Source organism: Balaenoptera musculus, chromosome 17, assembly GCF_009873245.2.
Source record: "Balaenoptera musculus isolate JJ_BM4_2016_0621 chromosome 17, mBalMus1.pri.v3, whole genome shotgun sequence".
NCBI lineage: Eukaryota > Metazoa > Chordata > Mammalia > Artiodactyla > Balaenopteridae > Balaenoptera > Balaenoptera musculus.
The window spans coordinates 58,579,278-58,594,643 of NC_045801.1; the positions used below are offsets into that span (position 1 = coordinate 58,579,278).

General features: G+C 36.6%; 1 protein-coding gene across 4 annotated transcripts in view; it reads right to left on the minus strand.

Moving 5' to 3' along the window:
* Positions 1-15,366, minus strand: part of PKIA (cAMP-dependent protein kinase inhibitor alpha) — a 98,350-nt gene that overhangs the window by 26,229 nt on the left and 56,755 nt on the right. For 2 of the 4 annotated variants that reach the window (XM_036830655.1, XM_036830656.1), the window contains one exon: positions 7,496-7,622. The exons of the other annotated variants lie outside the window; for them this stretch is intronic. The gene's annotated coding sequence lies outside the window, so the exon portion shown is untranslated. The remainder of the gene's footprint in view (positions 1-7,495; positions 7,623-15,366) is intronic. 4 annotated transcript variants of the gene reach the window in all.

Below are 15,366 nucleotides of genomic sequence, written 5' to 3' on the forward strand. Positions count from 1 at the left end.
TGAAGTATCAGCTGAAGAACTGAAACGACAACATGTATTTACACATCTATATCCCTACACCTATGACACACAATGTACACCTACTTTTATAGTAACCAAAATATAATTTAACAAAACTTATGATGCTTAGCCATACACTTTAATACTCAGCAACTTAAAAAAACATGCAGTGCCATTTGGCTGTTAACTATCAGTCCATTTATATGAATGGATTTGTAAAACTCCTAGCCAAGAGTGCTTGGGATAACGTCTCTACTGGTCCTTACTGGATCCTCTTCTTCTTTTGTCACTCTTTTCAGTCATTTGTTGATTCTCGATTGTATCTCATTGGTGACTTGAATGACCATTGGTAATCATATCTGGGCAAATACCCCAGCTTGGTGTCTCTCAAAGGGCTGACTGAAAACCATTTGCAACAGAATCAACTGAGGTACTTGATAAAATTCAGGTCCACAGGCCCTGTTTTGATTTCCTGCTCAGAAGCTCTTTAGAGAGTAATAAGTATTTGGAAAATACCTTAGCTAATTCTCACACATTAACACTGAAACCATGGTGTAGTTTGCATGTCCACAGTTCCTCAAAGTTCACGGTTTAAAACACATAGGTCTCACCAGCTACAGTTCTTTTATTTTAGCTTCATTAATTCACATTTGTTATTTAACCAACTTGGAAATTGCTAGATGTGTGAATAGCCGCCAAAGTAAAATGTATCTATCTTTTGCAAAAATGTCTTCTACCAAATGTCTCTACAAAATGAAATGTAAATACCTTCTAAGATCTTGCTTGGAGGAATCTTACAGATTTTTAAAATCTTCCAGGTTTTAGGGAATAGCAAGTGCAAAGGCCCTGATGTTGCGAAAGCCACTGCAGAAAGAAAATCTGGATGTGTGTGTGAGAGAATAATAGTAGTAAACGAGTTTGGAGAGTAGGGCAGAAGAAACATTGAATAAAGCAAGTAGGACAGGTAAAAAGTTTAATTTTTATTCTAAGAGTGATGGCAACGGGTTTTGCGAAATAATGTGATATGATTTATGGTTTTTTTTTTTTTTATTATTCTGGCTATTGTATTGGTTATAGACTATAAGGATTGGGGCAAGAGGGGAAGAAGCAAGGAGGTTGTGGAAGAGGCTGCCTATTGCATTACATGAGGCAAGCAATGATGTCTTGGAGTAAGTAAAGATGGCAAGAGTAAGGTGAGAAGTAGGTGGATTCAGAATGTATTTTCAAGTTAGAGCTGGCAAGAATTTCTGATGGACTGGACATAGGAATTGTGGGAAAGTGAGAGTTTAAGGATGAATCTAACATTTTTGGCCTGAGCAACTGGATGAGTTATGGAACCAGGAAAAACTGGAGTGCAATGGATGGATCAAAGCAAAATATTTAGTTTTATTTGCTAAGTTTGAAATGTCTATTATGCATAGATTGGAGATATTTAGTGGGAAATTGGAATTAGGAGTCTGGAGGTTAGGTGAGTGGTTAGGGCTAGAAGTATGAACTGGGGAGTCATAAGTCATCTTCCCATTAAAGTAATGGGACTAGATTAAAACTCATGAGTAGTGAGGGTAGATGGAGAGTGAAGGGGGCCAGGAATGAGCATTAGGGCATTCTAACAGACGTTTAGGGATGGGAGGCATCACCAAGGGAGACTGCCAAGGAATGGTGAGTGAGGAGGGGAGAAATCTAGGAGAGGATGGTGTCCTGGTAGCCAGTGAAACAAAATATTCATTCTGGAAATTATGAAGTTCATTTTCCAAAGTTTCTTGAATTGATGATAATTTGAAACTCGGTATTTTAAAAAGAGCTTTAGCAAACAGAAAAGAGAATAATTTTCTATCATGAGTGATTGATTGCAGTAGCATGGGGAATGGAAAAGTTGTGAAAAGGGAATCAAGAATTTATGTAAAAGACAATTTTAAACAAAAGTATTCATTTAAAAAACAAGTACACAATATTTAGACATTATATTTTGTCTTTGTGTCAATAGCAGCTACAGCAACTTACAGCATGCTGTAAGTGAAAGATGAAGGATTACAGTTTAATATCAAATCAGGGGAAAAGGTGAAATACTTGAATTCTTTGTAGATTTTTAATAGATTTCAAACCTTTATTGGTTTTGAATAATGTCATATTTCATATTTTTATTTCTAAATAATCATGACAATTTTAGAATCAGAATAAACCTTATATAACCTTATATAAACCTTATTTAAATGCACATATAGTTCATTTTTATGGGTAAAACTAGGACTCTGGTCTTCTGATTAACAGTACTATTTCTTATTGCAACACACTGTTTAAATGCATAGATGATTGAAAAAAAGAGCGTACCAGTGATCTCTTAAATGTTTTACAAAATATTAAGTAATTAAAATTAGGGAAAATAAAGCTCATGAGGATTAAATTACAGGAAGAGTTTATAAGAGGGCAAAGAAGTAGGAGATGTATTTTCACACGGGTAAATATGAGATTTTAGGAGAAAATGACCAAAACTGCATTTATAAGGTCATGATACTAGCTAAATGAAATAAAGACAACCATCATGTGAATAACATATAATTTTGAAGGTGAATTTTGAATATGGAGACTGATACAGATTAACATCTGATTATAATAAAAATCATATAGGCAGGGTAACAAGGTCTTCTTCATCCAATCACAGCTTTTCAGGAATAAGGGAACCTCTTGATACTTTGGTATGTGCCATTTTAGGACAATGAACTTGCTACAAAGTGAACACTTGATGCAAGAAATAGTTTAGAAACATAAATATGATTCAAGAAATTCCTGGATGGTGAAAGCTATGTTGGATTGTTTCACAAAGTTAGGGATGACTAGGTTAAGTAACTTCTCTTTTTAATAACAGAATAACTGTCACGTGAAAGATCTCACTATGCCACTGACAAAGATAAAATCCCGGGACGGCATGGCTTCACAGTCTAATAGTCTAGAGCTACAATGTCCAGTATAGTGTCCATTAGTCACAAGTGGCTATTAAATACTTGAAATGTGGGCAAGTTTGACTTAGGAACTGAAATTTTAATTTTATTGAATTTTATTGAATTTACTTTTAAAAATTTAAAAACACATGTGACTAATGGCTTTAATTTTTGACAGCACTAAGAACATTTCCATTATCATGGAACGTTCTATTGACCAGAGCTGAACCATAACATTTTTATTTAATTTTACATTTATTCCTCTTTGCTAAGAAAATCCTCTCTCTTACTAATAAACAATATTAGCAAGATGGCTAGATATAAGCTCAAGATGCAAAAAACTATTGGATTTCTATAATCCAGGAACAAAGAGAGAGCTTAAAAATTATTTAAAATGGAAAAAAAAAACTACCTAGGAATAAATCTAAATAAAGATGTGCAAGACATTTATGGAGAAAATAAAACCTTACTGAAAGATATTAAAGAAGTCTTAAATAAATGGAGAGATACATCTTGTTTATGGATAGAAAAGACTCATCATAATGATGTAAATTTTCCCCAACTTAATTTATACATACAATACAATTACAATAAAAATACTTAATAGAGGTTTTACAGGATTGCCAATTCTGAAATTTATGTGAATGGTCAAGAACAGCTCAGACACACCTAAAAAATCCATTCATTCCAAAATGGTCCTGGAAAACTTAATTATTCATAAGAAAACAAAGACATTGGATAATACAGACAAGTCGATTGTAAGTGCATTAATGGCTTGAATATAAAACAAAGATACACTAGAACTTTCAGAAGAAAATCTACTATATCTGGGTAGCATTAAACTAGGGAAGGACATTTTAAGTAGAATAAAAAGGCACTAAGCTAAAAGATAAATTTGATTTCATTAAAATTGAGAGCTGCTATTTATCACAAGACAACATTAAAAAAGTGAGAAGGCATGACATAACTTATTTGTGTCATATATAGCTGACCAAGGATTATTTGCTTGTATTTAAAGAACAATACAAATAAGTAAGAAAAAGGTAAACAGTAGAAAAATGGACAAAAGATACTCTCTGGACTTTCACAGAATAGGAAACATAGGCAACTATTAAACAAATGAAAGGATTCTCAACCTATCGGTAATTAGGGAAATACAAATTAAAATTGTTATGGACTGAATTGTGTTCCCTAAAATTCGTATGTTGATGCCCCATCTCCCAATGTGGCTGTTTGGAGACAGGGCCTTTAAAAACATAATTATGGTTAAATAAGGTCATAATGGTGGGGCCCTAACTGATATGACTGGTGTCCTTGTAAGAAGAGGAAGAGATACGAGGGATGCATACACACAGAGAAGAGGCCATGTGAGGACATAACAAGAAAGCAGTGGTCATCTGCAAGTCAAGGAAAGAGGCCTCAGGAGGACCCCAAACTGCCAACATCTTGATCCTGGACTTCCAGCCTCCGGAACTGTGGGAAGATAAATCTCTTGTTTTTTAAGCCACTGAATCTGAGGTATTTTGCTAGGGCAACCTGAGCAGACTAATACAAGGAACAAAAGACTAGACTGGCCATTCTAACTGGTGAAGCTCATTTAAGTAAGACCTGTTACTTTCAGCAAAAGGACTGAAAATTGATTCCATAACTTTGGAAAACATTTTGACATTATTTTTTAAAGTTGAATATTTGAATTCCCTACAACTCAGCAATTCTTCTCTTAGTATGTCTACTCTTTTACTTATGTTAAATCTTGCACATGTGTACCGGGAAACATTATAATAAATGTTCATGGAAGTACTGTCCGTAATAGGTCCAAAATAACCCAAATATCATTAATAGAATAATAAACACATTTTCTTGTATTTATACAATAAAATATTATACAGTAGTACAAATGAATGAACACTAGTTAAAGCAAAGTGGATGAACCTTAGAAACATAATGTTGAGTAAAAAAAGCAAGCACAGAACTAAAGTATGATATCAATTTTATAAATCTCAATAATAAGCAAAATCAGATAAAAATTATGTGGATGTTGAACATAAAGCCAAGATCAGAGTGATTTCTTTGGTGAAAGCAGGAAGGTGGGATCAGGGTAGAGAACAGAGAGAAGACTCAGCAGTTTTGATTCTAGTTCTTAGTTTTGGTGGTGTGTTTGCAGGAGTTTATTATTTCTCATAACTTACATACAATTAAATATATTCTTTTGTATATTATCTAATAATATTTAAAAAATCAAAATCCATTATATACCAAAGATAACCCCTAGACATTAATTATAGAGAGTCCACTTTGAAACAACATACACAGTTACTCATAAATCTTCTGTAGTTGAAAGCTTTTAGCTATGAAATTCTTCCCCCTTCATATGAGGACTTTATGTTCCATAATGAAGGAAAATTGTTCCTACTTTGGGACAATTTGCCTTCTTTATTTAAGTGATACTAGTCCTTTGGCTGCCTAGAAATTTTAAAAACAACTGATAACTACATCTACTGCCTGCAAGAGAATAAAGGAAAAGGAGCAGAGGAGGCAATCTCATACATTATTGATAAACACATACAAAGACAATATTGGTACAAAGCTATTTCTCCATATAGCAACTCTGAATTTTACTAATAAATACATAAATATATCAAACATTAATAAAAGAATAAAATTATCCAATATGAGTACATTTGCTCTTCTTTTGCAATTAGTTCCAGGATTCTATTTTAGATTATTACTTCATATCTGCGAGAGTTGGGTGTGTGTTTGTGTGTTTGGTTTTGTGGAAGCTGCATTGTGCTAAATTTTACATTTCTTTCTTGAATTAAATGGCTTTTGTTATCCCTTGGGAATACTGAAGATAACAACAGCAGATTACTACCTACCTGTGGAAAAGTATAAATAGCAATTTTAGCTGCTAGTGATTCTGAAATTGCCCTTAACTTTGTCCTTATAAAAATGCTCCAAGAATTACGTTTTGCAAATCCACAGATTTACTATCCATATTCAAGTCATTTACGTGGACAAAGAATGTAGCCTGCCGTATCAGTAACAAAGGACCTTAGAGCCATCAAGCCATCAGCCACTGAAGCCACCCCCAAAGCTGCACCCTGAGGGGATTCAGGATGGAGAAAACAGGAGACTGGCCCTAGATAATTAAAGTGCATATCAAGGGAATGATTTCCATGAGACCAGATTCTTGCATCTCACCATATACAGAAAAGTGCTAAATTTATTAACTTAAGATGTCTAGTTTCTTTAATTAACAGTAATCTTTTGATGTTCCAACTACCTGTTTTTTTTGCAAGAACCCCTAAATATCCTGTGCCCTCCCTTACCTCTTCAGAACAGTCCCTCAGAGCTATCTGAGAGGTTGTCTCCTGACGTAAGTCCTCAGTATGTCCTCCAAATAAAACATAATTCTCAACTTCTAGGTTGTGCATTTTTCTTCAGTCCACATTTAATTGTATGGCTCATGTAGGTACTATGCCTAAATGTAATGGGATGAGCTGTAAATTATTAAAACTAGATAAATTCTGTCAGCTCTACCGCTAGCTGAGAGCCAGGCTTTCATCTCTGGATACTTCTGTCATAGATCTTGGCAAATATGGGGTCTGTGTTGGTCTTAAAATTATTCGTAGAATTGTGGGGACTCATTCATTCTTTCAACAAATTTTATTGCTTATATTCTATGTGTCAGTTACAGTGCTGGGTCTTGAAATACAGAAGTCAACACACAAGAAAATATAAGGATAAAACACATTTTCTACCATATTAACTTTTTTCATTCATTCATTCATCCCTAAGTCATTCAACACGCGTCTTCTTATTGAATACTGGTGAAGGGTCAAATGCTATGCTAAACACTGAGTATATAACTGCAAATGAGATGGACAGGCCCTGATTTTGATGTCACTACTATCTTTTGTCCTGCCATATAATGGGACAGCTTCATTATTCCCTTTACCCTAAGTTTTTATCACAAATTGCTAATGAAAATAAAACTGTTAGTGGAGTTTCAACATGCATAGGTAAATGAGAGCAGAGAACTCCTCTTTCGCATGCCCCATTCTCCTCCTTCTAACTCCCTATGTGAACTCACTTGGTGCCAAGACCAAGAAGATGTGCCCCAATAAGAACCAAGCTGATTTCCTCACACTGACTGGGGCTATTGCTCACTTAGAAGACTTGATGCTTAATTTTGATAAGCAACTAGAAGATCATGGAGACAACCTATAAAAATGATTTGTCTTGGGAGAAAATACTAAAAAGGGTTAATGTGCTGTTCCACATGCCTAACCTCCTGGAATTAAACCACAGGCACCAAGATCACCAAGTGTACTTGGCAACAATGAGCTAAAAATGAAAAAAAAAAGCATCATATTGTTATTGTATTCATTTTCCCCCAAGGCACTCTCTGATAAACACCACAACCTCTAAGGGAATTGAGAACAGCTTCCTTGTGGGGTAGGTTATATATGTATCTTTTTCCAAGCAGTTAAATCATATCCAGCTATCAGCACACCTTACTTAAGGTGATTGTAATGTATGAGGTTAAATGTTCCTACCTGATTGGAAACCTTCTTGTCCTCAATTCATTGGCTATACTGGATTTTTTTTCTTGGGTCAGACCTTCAGACTTCTACCAGAAATCGTTCCTTTGGGGAAACCAGGCCTTCCCAGAAGCTCAGGAAACTGAAATGGAGACAGTAAGACAGAAGGAAATTATTTGGACATATAGACCTCAATTGTTTCGTTTTAAGTAAACGTCCAAGCAAACATCTTCTAAATGGTATAATAACTTTAGGGAAATTCATAGTTTATAAGTTTGTGTACTCATAAACTGAACATATTATGATAAGAGTACAGGTTGCATTTTGTGTCTTCAACTCAAGCAAAGACTTCAAAAAAGGCCCAGTTATCCTTTGTTCATTAAGACATAAAGAGAGGGCAAAAAGGGCAAGTTTCTAAGTCTTTTTCTTTAAAATTTACTTCCTTTCTTCAGTCTTCATCAAGATCTTCAGGAAATTAACTTTACTAAAGTTAATTATTCATAAAATAAACATAGGAACCTGCAGAAGACTATTTCACAGAGACCTGTAAGGTACAATATCCTTTGCATACATGCACCATGAGCTTGTCTTTTCTAGCACTGGCATACACAAAACTCTGTGTGTGTGTGTGTGTGTGTACACATGTGTGTCTTTTTTTGTGATGGAGCCACAGGGAGAAAATAAATCTATTGGCTGCAATTCAGTGATTTAGAAAGATTTAAGCGTAAAGGAAAAGACTACATCAAGTGAAGCAATAAAGTCATGAGGTTGTGGTTCCTTAATAATAACAATAGCAGTCTTCTGAGTAACCAAGGGAGCAGGCTTCTCAAATTATAGTCACACCTGTTAGACCATCTGCCCATAAATTTCACACTATCATTAATGGAAAACAAATGGCACTGTCTCTCCTTCCCTTTATCCATTGGCCATTCTCATATAAACTATTTTTCTCTTCAAGGTCATGCTCTTTCCTATCTGTTTAAAAATATTAGGATTTAAGAGGAGTGATAATGTGCCATGCCTTGGTACTTGTACCAGTGATGGCTCTGTAAGGAGAACTGGATTGTGAGGAGGCTATAAATTGAATTCCCCTAGAAGCAGAACCTGAGGCAATAATTTGAATGCAAACTGTTCATCTGGGAGGTGCTTCCAGAAAACTCAGAAGTGGAGTGGGAATTGAGAATGGAGGCATGGAAGGAAGCCAACAGAGGTGCATTACTGAAAAAATTACTCCTGCAGGGAACTGCTGCCAGTACTTCAGGGGAGTTCTGTGAAACTCTATAGAACGTGTCTCAGAGTTATCCCAAGAATCAGTGAGAAACTTGAAGTACTTATCTTCCAGTCCCCTCTGTCTTTGGTTGAAAGCTACACCCAGATACATTAACTCCTGTACACTTCTGGCCTGCCCTAAGGTGGATAATTGCAGGTGATGGCATGATTCTATCAGCATATACTGGAATGATGAGTGCTGGGGAGATATGAGTGGAGCATTGAAACCATCTAATACAGTCGGGGAAGGAGATATTAATTACTGGCTTGCAAGTCCAAATGGATAACCTTAAATTCCTGGGTTAATGCTTTTACTTTGAGGTATTTAAGCATGATGTATGAGTAAAAATTTCTTCTATTAAATCAAGTTTAAGATCCTAAGTCCCTAATCTTCTGGAAAACTGTGGGTATCTTTTAACGGATTTTTGAAAAGTAACATGATTAAGATTTCAAATTGACCATTCATTCATTCATTCATTCACTCATTCAACAAACAGTTATTGAACACCTGTAGTATGCCATGGGTTAAACTAGGCACCAGTGTTACTGTTACTAAAATCATTATCGTGCCACCTAGAATTCAATGTTTTGTGACACTCAAATAAGAAAATCCGTAGTTACCGTAAAAATTATTACAGAGTGCTATAGGAAGACACGGTAAGACCTTAATTCATGCTGTGGACAGTAGTATATGGGGGATATCAGTAGGGCTTCCTGTAGAAGGCAATTGAAATGGATATGTAACACGAAGGAAGGGTGAATTTTTGAGGAAAAGAGAAGATAAATCCATGGTTGCCAGAAAATGAATGGTTAAGGATCAGTCCAGAAAGGAGTTCCATTCATAATCAGTATAAGAAATGCTCACTGGAGTGTAAGAAAAGAAGACAATGGAGAGGGTGGTGGAAGCCAGATCATGAATGGTCCATGTATGTATAGTAAGTGCTATGGTCTAGTCTTTGTGTTCCCCTCCAAATTCATACGTTGAAATCTTAATTTCCGTAGGTGATAGTATTAGTAGGTGGGGCCTTTGGGAAATGATTATGGTATTAGTGCTCTTATAAAAGAGACCCCACAGAGCTCCCTAAGCTCTTCTGCCATGTGAGGATACAATGAGAAGTCTGTGACTCAGAAGAGGGCCCTCATCTGACCATACTGGCACCCTATTCTTGAACTTGCAGCCTCCAGAACTGTGAGGAAAAAATTCCTGTTGTTTATGAGCCACCCAACCTGCAGTATAATCTTACAGCAGCCCAAAAGGACAAGGAGAGTTTGGATGTGAGATTTTACTCCAAGAAAGATGGGAATCCATTGAAGGATTTTAACTGGTAACTTAGAAGAGAGAAAAGTTTCATAACACAATCAGGTATTTTTATAAGAAAAATTTGTTTCATTTTCAGAAAGATCACTCTGGAAATACTGTGACTAGATTTTTGGAGAAGGGTGATGGCAGTCCCGGATATAGAAAGATGAGTTAGTAGTCCATTAATATAAGTCAAACAAGAAAGTGGATATAAAATGTGTGAATTTGTGGCTGAGAGTTCTTTTCTTTTAGTACTTGAAAAATGTTATGCCAGTGCTTCTGACTCCATAGTTTTAGACAAGAAATATACTGTCATTGGAATTGGTGTTTCTCAATAAGTGATGCATTGTCTCTGCCTATCCATTTTCGAGATTTTTTTTTGCCTCTACTTTTCAGAAGTTTAATTATGACGCGTCTTGGCAAGGATGTCTTTGTGTTTTTCCTCTTTGGGTTTGCTCAGATTCTTGGATTTGTGTTTATGTCTTCTAAAAAATTGGGAACTTTTTAGTCATTATTTCTTTGAATACTTTGTCAGTCCTATTTGCTCTCTTTTTTCATTCTGGAACTTTGATGATATGAATGTTAGCGCTTTTGTTACTGTTTACAGGTTCTTGAGATCCTGTTCTTTCTCCCATCTCTACCCCTCAGTCTATTTTTCTCTGTAGATTTGGTACATTGTATTGATCTCTTCTAAGTTCATGATTCTATGCTTTGTAATCTCTACTCTACTCTTGAGCAAAGTTTTTTGATTGTTGTATTTTTCAGTTCTACTGTTCTCATTTGTTTTAATTGTTATAACTTCTAGTTCTTTGTTTACATTTTCTACTTTTCCCATTTCTGTCAAGGAACACATAATTGCGAATTGAAGCATTTATGTGACAGCTTATTTAAAATCCTTGTCTGATAATTTCAATAGATGTTTTATCTCAGTGTTGGTGTATGTTCATTGTCTTTTCTCATTTATTCTGTGATTTCCTGGTTCTTGGTGTCATGAGTATTTTTCAATTGTATTCTAAACATCATGAGTTATTATACGACTCTGTATCCCATTTAATTTTTTTTGTTTGTTTGTTTTTTTTTAAACATCTTTATTGAAGTATAATTGCCTTACAATGGTGTGTTAGCTTCTGCTTTATAACAAAGTTAATCAGTTATACATATACAATATGTTCCCATTTCTCTTCCCTCTTGCATCTCCCTCCCTCCCACCCTCCCCATCCCACCCCTCTAGGTGGTCACAAAGCACCGAGCTGATCTCCCTGTGCTATGCGGCTGCTTCCCACTAGCTATCTATTTTACATTTGGTAGTGTATATATGTCCATGACACTCTCTCACCCTGTCACATCTCACCCCACCCCCTCCCCATATCCTCAAGTCCATTCTCTAGTAGGTCTGTGTCTTTATTCCCGTCTTGCCACTAGGTTCTTCATGGCTTTTTTTCCCCTTAGATTCCGTATATATGTGTTAGCATACTGTATTTGTTTTTCTCTTTCTGACTTACTTCACTCTGTATGACAGACTCTAACTCCATCCACCTCACTACAAATACCTCCATTTCATTTCTTTTTATGGCTGAGTAATATTCCATTGTATATATGTGCCACATCTTCTTTATCCATTCATCTGTCGATGGACATTTAGGTTGCTTCCATGTCCTGGCTATTGTAAATAGAGCTGCAATGAACATTTTGGTACATGACTCTTTTTGAACTATGGTTTTCTCAGGGTATATGCCCAGTAGTGGGATTGCTGGATCGTATGGTAGTTCTATTTGTAGTTTTTTAAGGAACCTCCATACTGTTCTCCATAGTGGCTGTATCAATTTACATTCCCACCAACAGTGCAAGAGAGTTCCCTTTCCTCCACACCCTCTCCAGCATTTATTGTTTCTAGAGTTTTTGATGATGGCCATTCTGACTGGTGTGAGATGATATCTCATTGTAGTTTTCATTTGCATTTCTCTAATGATTAAGGATGTTGAGCATTCTTTCATGTGTCTGTAGGCCATCTGTATATCTTCTTTGGAGAAATGTCTATTTAGGTCTTCTGCCCATTTTTGGAATGGGTTGTTCGTTTTTTTGTTATTGAGCTGCATGAGCTGCTTGTAAATCTTGGAGATTAATCCTTTGTCAGTTGCTTCATTTGCAAATATTTTCTCCCATTCTGAGGGTTGTCTTTTGGTCTTGTTTATGGTTTCCTTTGCTGTGCAAAAGCTTTTAAGTTTCATTAGGTCCCATTTGTTTATTTGTGTTCTTATTTCCATTTCTCTGGGAGCTGGGTCAAAAAGAATCTTGCTGTGATGTATGTCATAGAGTGTTCTGCCTATGTTTTCCTCTAAGAGTTTGATAGTGTCTGGTCTTACACTTAGGTCTTTAATCCATTTTGAGTTTACTTTTGTGCATGGTGTCAGGGAGTGTTCTAATTTCATACTTTTACATGTATCTGTCCAATTTTCCCAGCACCACTTATTGAAGAGGCTGTCTTTTCTCCACTGTATATGCTTGCCTCCTTTATCAAAGATAAGGTGACCATATGTGCGTGGGTTTATCTCTGGGCTTTCTATCCTGTTCCATTGATCTATATTTCTGTTTTTGTGCCAGTACCAAACTGTCTTGATTACTGTAGCTTTGTAATATAGTCTGAAGTCAGGGAGCCTGATTCCCCCAGCTCCATTTTTCGTTCTCAAGATTGCTTTGGCTATTCGGGGTCTTTTGTGTTTCCATACAAATTGTGAAATTTTTGTTCTAGTTCTGTGAAAAATGCCAGTGGTAGTTTGATAGGGATTGCATTGAATCTGTAGATTGCTTTGGGTAGTAGAGTCATTTTCACAATGTTGATTCTTCCAATCCAGGAACATGGTATATATTTCTATCTATTTGTATCATCTTTAATTTCTTTCATCAGTGTCTTATAATTTTCTGCATACAGGTCTTTTGTCTCCTTAGGTAGGTTTATTCCTAGATATTTTATTCTTTTTGTTGCAATGGTAAACGGGAGTGTTTTCTTAATTTCACTTTCAGATTTTTCATCATTAGTGTATAGAAATGCAAGAGATTTCTGTGCATTAATTTTGTATCCTGCTACTTTACCAAATTCATTGATTAGCTCTAGGAGTTTTCTGGTAGCATCTTTAGGATTCTCTATGTATAGTATCATGTCATCTGCAAACAGTGACAGCTTTACTTCTTCTTTTCCGATTTGGATTCCTTTTATTTCTTTGTCTTCTCTGATTGCTGTGGCTAACACTTCCAAAACTATGTTGAATAATAGTGGTGAGAGTGGGCAACCTTGTCTTGTTCCTGATCTTAGTGGAAATGGTTTCAGTTTTTCCCCATTTAATTTTATTATTACTTTTTAGCAGGAAGTCATCCTATTTGAGGTGTAGTATGAGGACTGGGGGGTTACATACAGCTTTCCATTGGGCCCTACTGACAATACCCCAGCAAAAGTGGGCACTTACATTGTCTCACGGCAGACAGATCAAGTAGAAGTTCAGCTATCCTACTGGCCCTTCTGACACCTTCCCCCCAAAAGTGGGAACATTAATATCATTGTGTTGCCTTTTAGTAGGAGTGGAAGTTCATCTCCCCAGTAGATTTCTTGACACCAGGGGAGGGGAGAAGTGAAGTGTTTGCTGTCCTTCCTCCCACTTCATTCCATCTTGTTGATGCCGGGTATGGGTAGAGGGTCAGCTACCTGCTGGCCCCACTGACACCAGGGTAAGAGGAAGAGAACTGCCGTCTAGCTCTGCTTGTGCCATCTCATTCTGTCTTACTGCCTCAGGATGGTTATGGGGATTCAGCACCCCATTGGGTCTCACTGACACCATGTGTTGAGGGTTAGTGGGGTGTCTACTCCCTCCAACCTGTAACATCCTGTTATTATTGATGTCAGGGAGAGATGGAGGCTAAGTCCCACCATTGGACCCCACGACTGTGTGAGGGCAGCCCAGTGTTAACTAGCCTGTCAGGCACCACCTTTTAAAGTCTCTTTGCTAATGGAAAGGGGTGGAGGCTCAGCTCACCACTGGACCACACTGAAACAACCCTGGTGGGGAATCAGAGCGCTGCCTCTTCTGGAGGGCAGGAGTTGGGTGGTGTGGAAGATCAAATCCTAGCTTGGTCCAACTGAAACCACAGGACATAGGGGATGGGTGCAATATTCCACTGGCACTTGGCTCGAGTAGTGTGTATATTATTGCCCAAATGGTTTTCTGTCTTTAGCAACCCCTTTCCTCATACTTTGGCTAGGGGGAACAGGGTTTTTTTTGAAGCTTTTTTGTCTGTTGTTGTGTTGGTGGTTATTGATTGGGGGTTCCTGTAATACCCTCTCCAGGATGTATGGGAAGCAACAGGAAACACAGGGGACTCATCACCATGTTATTCCTCAAGTCCCAAAGTCCCTAGTTAAGTCTGCCTTCTCATTTCCACCTTTCAGTGTCTTCCTATGTTTGTTTGTTGTTATGTTCAGGGTTTTAGTTTTAAGTGGGAGAACCTGGGAGAAGTGGGCTACTTCATCTTCTTGGAAGCAGAGGTCTGGAGGCCTATTGATGTTAAAAAGTACTGCTGACTGTAAATTAAAATTTGATGATATACACCTTTCCCTTTAAGAATTATTCTGCTAGATGATGTGGCTTCCCAAAGTTGCTACAATTTGATTTTCATACTTCTAAAAGTCAAGTGTTTTGCTGGAGTTGAAATTTAAAGATAAGCAAGAGATGAGGCTAAAATGATCTATGTGGTAACAGATTAAAGTTGGAAACATCAATATACATTCATGTTCAGCTTAATATTGCTTCATATTACCTTAATACACATGGTTATGTAGAGAGATACTTATAGATATGTGCATATACATGGGTAATGTACACACATATTATCTCTTTGCTCTGTCAGCTGAGATCTAGAAGCAATGACATCCGAGCAGCAATTAGCACACCCCACACCCAGATCCTGCTGTCTGATACTGTTCTCCACTAAAAAGACCTAGTTATCCTTGAAGAAATAGCTGATTCTAGGACTGGGGCAGTAAATATACAAGATGAGCCTAGACCATCTTATAGTGTCAGAAAGTAAGGAAGTTCCAAAAAAAAATATATGGATGGGGATACATCAGAGTGGCACAAGAGCCAACTGAAAAGAGTTCACAAGGGTCAGGACTAGAGCAATTTGAGGAACAAAGTAAATAAAGTAGAATTAGATTATAACCCAAAGTATAAAGTAAAAATCCATGAGTTCTTCTGATATAAATAAATAATTGGATATGTAAATAAATGAGGGAGAAATGATAAATCTCCAGTGCAAAAGAATTCCAAAT